Below are 7625 nucleotides of genomic sequence, written 5' to 3' on the forward strand. Positions count from 1 at the left end.
CTGAGTTCGGTCTCCCGAGGGTGATTTGAACGTGAAGTTCGGGTGCTTGGGGAAGGTTAAAAGTGACTGCATAAAGGTTCAGTCGCCTGGGGACGCTCAGTTCAATTTGGTTCGGTCACCCAAACCAAGTCAAACTTGTTGACCAGTTAACCATTCGGTCGACCGAGGCAATTTGACTTGCCTGGGTTCGGTCACTTGAAACCTCACAAACTAAAGCTTAAGTCCTGTTTCAGTTAAAAATTAAGTGCGAGGACCTAGGGTCTATCTAAGGTCTAGGCATATTAATTTACCCTAAAAAACCTGGCGTCAGTAGACGCCGTAAGGTCATTTGATTAAGCTACGGTCTGTCTATGGCATTACTGAGCATCCAAACATATCATGCATGCATATGCATTATATTACAGACCATATAGAAAAATAAATGCATATACAACTGAAATATGTCTTCTTCTTCCTTCTTTACTTTTTGACTCCATGGAATATTCTATATTTGAGCTTTAAGACCTCCCTTGGCTTCCATGTTTTCTTGATCTTATGTGTGACCTGAATAATACTTGTTCATGCACTAAAACACGCACACAAGAAACACTTGTGTTTGTCAGCATCAAAATAGAGATCGGACTCAAAAAGCCAACAATATCATTATGATTTTTCTTCTAGAGTTTCTAAAGATGATTCTATTAGGTGTTATTTGCTTCATAGGATCCTTCAGAATTCTTGGCAATGTGTTGCCCATGACATCTTATTCTTATGTTTGTTTCCATATTATGGCGATAACATTACTTCCCAGGAAATAAAGAATTTCCCCAAAACATAAGAGTCCAATTGTTGCCCACTTAGTATCTTACATTCTTATGGGCATCTTAATTTGAGGATTAAACAATCCCCACTATTTTGGCTGACTTATGGAAATATGAAAATATGTAGTCGATGCACATTCTCACCGACCCATTTTCTTTTTCACAAATAATACCGACGCTTCCCAAGGTTACACGTTGGGCCTAATAAACCCTTATCTAATAATTCTTATAACTATTCCTTTAACTCTTTTAATTCTGCCGGTACTATTCTATACGGCGCTTTAGAAATCGGCACTATCCCCGTAACTAGATTAATAGTAACCTCTACCTCACGATCAGGAGGTGGTCCCGACAAATCCTCGGGAAATATATTAGGAAAATCCCTTACTACCAAGATATCCTTTAATCTCAACTCCCCTTATGGGGACCCCCTCGAGATGCCTGATTACTTCCTCGGTACTGATGTTGTGGAGGTGGATAGTTCAATGTCGCGCGGTAGTCCCATGCCATATTTTTAGGCCCACCGCACCGATAGCAAACAGCTGGTCTTCCCCTGCACTTGCCCTAATGCCTTTGATGGCATTTGGAACAGATAGGACGCTGCGAACTCCCCTGACGAACTTGAGATCCCGTATCCTGTCGCTGGCCTAAGAAATTACTAGGTCACCTCCATGAGCCCTGACTAGTGTTGGTCTGAAACCCTTGAGGCAAGGGTCTCTTCTTCTGGTTTGCGGCTTTCTCCTCCTAAATATTGGCCTCAACTGCAGTGGCACTGTCCACCAACTCAGGGAAAATTTGAGTCAACAATGCCACCACCTGTGCGCATATTTCCTGCCTTAGATCTCTCTTGAACATCCGAGCTTTCCTCTACTCATCCACTATAACTGTAGATTTTCTCCTTCTAATCCACGTAGAAACCTCTGAGCATTGAAACGGAGGACGAACGGCGAAGGATCGTAGAGAGAGAGAGAGAGAAAGAGAGAAAGAGAGAGAGAGAGAGAGAGAGAGAGAGAGAGAGAGAACTCGCTGGTTCTAGAGAGAGAGAGAGAGAGATTTTGGGTTTTCTTGAAATGATATTTATAGAGCCTTTGACCGAATCAAATTCGTTGATGAAGTGGCGTCTTCGTCAACGAACCAGCCACTCAGTTTGTGGGTGAAGCTCTACCTTCGTCGACGGACCCTATTCAAATATTTTTTTTGGTTTCACTCGGTATCTCTTTGTCAACGACTCTCTGAATTTCGGCGACAAAGAGCTGAAGGGACTTTGTCGATGAACATACTGCCTTCGTTGATCAACCCTGCTATAATTCCCTTTTTACCTTTTTCTTATTTATTTTCCATATTTACGGGTTCAGGTCTCTACAATCTCCTCTCCTTATAAGAATTTTGTCCTTGAAATTTGCTAATGGATACTACGCATATTCTACACTTACGGCTCAGTCTTACCAAAGAGCTGACAGCCACCTATATAGCAGCTCCGGCCCAAGTTTATTACATACCCTCACTTTTGGCAGAGGAATACTGTGGTTACAACATAATACTTTGGGAGATTATAATATACATACAAACTCCCGCAAAGTCATACATACTTTACTAAACACACATACATTTACTTACATATCCTTTGGCTTTCCTATATAACTCTAACTATCTCTGAATAAGTGAGGGTACTTTTGGCATATCTCGAACTCTAACTCCCATGAAGCTTTCTCCACTGCATGGTTACACCATAATACCTTCACTAGCGGTATTTCCCGTAACTGCTGAACTTTCCGATCTAATACGTGTACTGGTACCTCCTCATACGATAAAGCATCACTGATCTCTAGAGGTTCGTAACTCAGCACGTATGATGGATCTGACACGTACTTCCTCAGCACTGACACATGAAATACGTCATAAACTCTGAATAGTGTTGGTGGTAAAGCCACTCGATAAGCAACCAAACATATCCTTTCTAGGATCTCGAAAGACCCATTATACCGAGGACTTAGCTTCCCCTTTTTCCTGAACCTTATCACCCCTTTCATCGGAGTGATCCTCTGGAATACCATATACTTCCTACCTCAAACTCTAGCTCTCATCATCGAGTATCAGCATAACTCTTCTCCCAACTCTGAGTTGCCCTAATTCTCTCCCTGATCAACTCGACCTTTGTAAAGGCCTGTTGAATCATTTTCAGACCTAGTATCTGCCGCTCACCTACCTGATCCCAGTACAATGGAGATCGACATCGACAACCATACAATGCCTTGTAAGGTGTCATCTCTATGCTAGCCTGGTAACTATTGTTATATGCAAACTCAAAAAGCAGTAGATATCATATCCAACTCTCACTAAAGTCCAGTACACAAGCCCACAACATATCCTCTAACGTCTGAATAGTCCTCTCAGACTGCCCATCTGTCTGCAGGTGGAAAGACGTACTGAACGTCAATTGTGATCCCAAGGCATCCTGTAGACTCTTCTAGAAATGAGACGTAAAACATGGATCTTGATCTGAAACAATAGAAACAGGGACACCATGGAGTCGTACAATCTCCTACACATACAACATAGCCAGCCGATTTAAAGAATAGCTGACTTTGATTGGAATGAAATGTGCAGTCTTTGTCTGCCGATCAACTACAATCCATAACATTTTTCCCATGCATCGCCGCAAGTAATCCCATCACAAAATCCATCGAGATGTGCTCCCACTTCTACTTGGGGATGTCAAGTGGCTGAAGTGGTCCTACTAGCCTCTGCTGCTTTGCCTTGACCTGCTGACACGTTAGGCACTGCTCTACGAATCAGGCGATCTCTCTTTTCATGTTCGGCCACCAGAAAGATCCCCTCAGATTTCGGTACATCTTCATACTGCCAGGATGTATGGTGTATAGCGAATGGTGTGCCTTCTCCAGAATGACCCGTTTAATTCCAGAGTCATCTGGTACACATACCCTGTTATGGAATCTCAAAATACCATCATCGGATATACTAAAATTTGGCTTTAACCCACTCTAGACTCCTTCCATAACCTAAACTAGCTCTGGATCCTCCTTCTACGCTACTCGGATCCTCTCCTGTAAGCTCAGTTGTACCACTAAGCTAGCAAGAATAGCCTGATGATTTCCTTCCGCTACCTCCAAGCCTAACCTTTCCAAGTCTATACAGATCTGATGTTGGACTCCCACTGCTGAGATCGACGCATCAACTGACTTCTGACTCAAAGCATCGGCTACCATATTTGCTTTTCCTTGGTGATAACTAATAGTACAATCGTAGTCCTTTATCAACTCAAGCCACCTACGCTGTCTCATGTTCAGTTCTTTCTGGGTGAAAATGTACTTAAGACTCTTATGATCAGTAAAAATCTCGCACCTTTCACCATACAGGTAGTGTCTTTAACTTTTCAATGCAAACACTACAACTGCCAATTCCATATCATGTATCGGGTTGTTCTTCTCATACTCTTTGAGTTGACGAGAAGCGTAAGCAACCACCCTACCCTACTGCATTAGAACACAGCCAAGACCCTTCTTAGAGGCATCATTGTAGATAACAAATCCACCATCCCCAAATGGAATGGTCAGAACTGGTGCAGTAATCAGTCCTTGTTTCAGCTCCTAGAAACTCAGCTCGCACTCGTTAGTCTAATCATACCTCATGTTCTTCCTCATGAGTCGCGTCAAAGGACCTGCTAAACTGGAGAACCCTTCTACAAAACGACGGTAGTAACCTGCAAGATCCAGAAAACTCCTGACCTCCTAAACATTATTAGGTCTCGCCCAGTCCACTACTGCCCCTACCTTACTCGAATCCACTGATACTCCTTCTTTGGACACTACATGCCCTAAAAATGCAATTTGTTCCAGCCAGAACTCGCATTTCTTTAGTTTAGCAAAAAACTTCTTCTCTTTAAGCATTAGCATTACCAATCTTAGGTGAACTTCATGTTCTGCAGCACTTCTAGAGTACAGTAGGATGTCATCAATAAATATTACGACGAACCGATCTAAGTATTCATGGAAACCCGGTTCCTCAGATCCATAAATGCTGCAAAAAACTTGACCGGTGCAAACTGCAAGTGCACAGTATCGTAGTTTTATAATATAATGATGTGTAGAGTATCGTCCTCAGGGATTGATGTCTTAATTTTACCAAGTACCGAAATTTTACTAACCTTGATTTTATTTGGAAAAATTAACAATTTTAGACTGCAAAATTTAAACAAAGCTACTTTAAATAAACTATTCAGGAGAATTTAAAACTGAATACCACGTGTCAAATTGATGATGGTGAAAACTTCTAGGAAACCGATTTCACCTAGTTTCTCACTATGTTTTACTCATTTAGCTAATTTAACTTCGTTTTCTCTGTTTGTTAGCAAATCGCCAATTTTTCCAAAAGCTTCTTTCGATAGTCAATCGGAACCTATTCTTGTTTATTATTTAACATAAGAGTATGCAAATTAATAATGCAAGAACGCAGTAAGACCCTCGATTTTTTATGCTACGTAGGTTCATACAAGTCTTTCGATCTCTATATTTACCTACACTGAATTATCCAAGATCTATCCTATAATCCCCCCCTTTCGGTAGCAAATCACAAGACTAAAATCATTTAATTAATGGCCAGTTAATTAAAAGCATTAGGCATAGAATAACTCAAACAAACATTAATGAAAACTATTTTAGATTAGCATCAAAGAGCAAGCATAGTTCGAAACTGGCTACATCGTTTTCCTAGAATTCAAAAATTTAGTTCATTCCGAAAATAAAATCCAACATAACAGATTTCACCATATTTTCTTCGATTTGGAGCGTACGGGAAAGATCAACACTTGCCGCACCGCCGTCGCGCGTCACGAACACCGCCGTTGTTCGCCGCCTTCCGATTCTAAAAAGATAGTATTTTTGCGTGCTTCCAACTCTCCTTTGCTGGCTGTGTGTGTATCTTCGCAGCACCCCCAAAAGAAAACCACAAGAAAGCTCTCCAAAAAATAATTTTTCCAAGAAACTCTATGTGCTTTTGTCCTCCCTTCTCTTTCTCCCCAAGAAAAATCCTTTTTTTTCTTCCTATGGTGCGGCCTCTCACCCCTCAGCCGCAGCGCACGCTGCTCTCTCCAAATCTCCTCTTGCACACGGCACTCCCCCCACAAGGAAACCCTCCCTTGTTGACTTTTCCATCCTTTCCTTTTATCCTTTCTTTCTTTGCTTTTCTTTCCTTTCTTTTTTTCTTTCCATTCTTTTGTCTTTCCTTTGTATGTACCCTGTGCACACTGCCCTTATGAGATGACCTGGCTGCATGGCTGGGTCACATCTCATTTTTTGATTTTTTGATTTTCTTTTTTTTTCAAAGGTACATGAACTGCCCTCCTCTTTCAAGCCCACTTTAGACCCTCTTATAGCTCGTAACTCTCAAATTTTAAAACATAAAATATGTAGAGCTCTTTTTCAGCTTTTCCCAGAATTTTGAATCATCTCAATCGGAGCTTGTATGAGAAAGTTACGCCAAGATTACGAAGAATTGTCGAAAAAATCCATAAAACGGCGTATGCTAACTTCACGTCTGATTTCGGCCTTGATGCTGCCAGTATTTTGCAAAACACAAAACATGAAAATTGTAGATTGTTTTCTTATCTTTCTACGGCATCTTGAATCATCTGAATCAAAGGTTGGATGAGAGAGTTACGCACAGATTGCAAAGTACTGTCGGTTTTTTTTTAGCTTCCAACAGTTGCTCTGCAATAAAAAACACCAAAATTTCATACATTACTCAATAAAACCCAAATTTTATAAATAGAACACAATGTTAGAATATTGAGAATAATTAGGCATTTAAATACAAAATATCATTTGCAATGCATGAATTAAAGCACCTAATTACACAATTTAAGCGCGTAATCACAGGTGCATTAGTCAAACCGAATGGTATAACCATGAATTCGTAATGGTCATACCGAATTCAAAAAGTAGTTTTCGGAACATCCTCCATTTTCACCTTCAACTGGTGATACCCAGATTGTAAATCGATCGTAGAAAAGATCTGCGTGCCTTGTAGCTGGTCAAACAGATCATCAATCCTAGTTAGCAAGTATTTGTTCTTTATCGTCACCCTATTAAGTTCTCTGTAGTGGATCCACATCCTCATCGACCCATCATTCTTCTTTACAAATAGCACAGGTGCTCCCCAAGGAGAAACGCTCGGTCGAACGTACCCCTTATCTAGCAGCTCCTGAAGTTGTTCTTTCAACTCTCTCAGTTCAGCTGGAGCCATACAATATAGAGCTTTTGATATCGGCACCATACCTGGAGCTAACTCTATATCAAACTCCACCTTACGATCTAGAGGTAATCCCAGCAAATCCTCTGGGAACACATCTGGGAACTCGTACACAACAGGAATTTCCTCCAATTCACGTTCCCCTGTCGGTGTGTCTTTCACAAAGGCCAGATACCCTTGGCATCCCTCCAAGAGTAACCTCCTAACCTATAAAGCTGAGAGAATTTGTGGTGCAGAGCGCACACACGACCCTAAGAATCTGAATTCCTGCTTCCCCGTAGGTCTAAACACCACTTCTCTCATGTGGCAATCGACACTGGCATAACTGGTAGACAACCAGTCCATACCTAAAATAATATCGAAACCATGCATATCAAACACAATGAGACTGACTGGTAGTACTCTCTCCTGAATTTCTACTGGAAAGTCACGGATTACCCTACTATATACGACTACTGACCCTGAAGGCGTAGACACCCCCAGTTCATAATCTAACTATTGAGTCTCAATGCCACATAATTTAACAAATCCTCGAGAGATAAAGGAATGCCTTGCTCC

Source organism: Malania oleifera, chromosome 1, assembly GCF_029873635.1.
Source record: "Malania oleifera isolate guangnan ecotype guangnan chromosome 1, ASM2987363v1, whole genome shotgun sequence".
NCBI lineage: Eukaryota > Viridiplantae > Streptophyta > Magnoliopsida > Santalales > Ximeniaceae > Malania > Malania oleifera.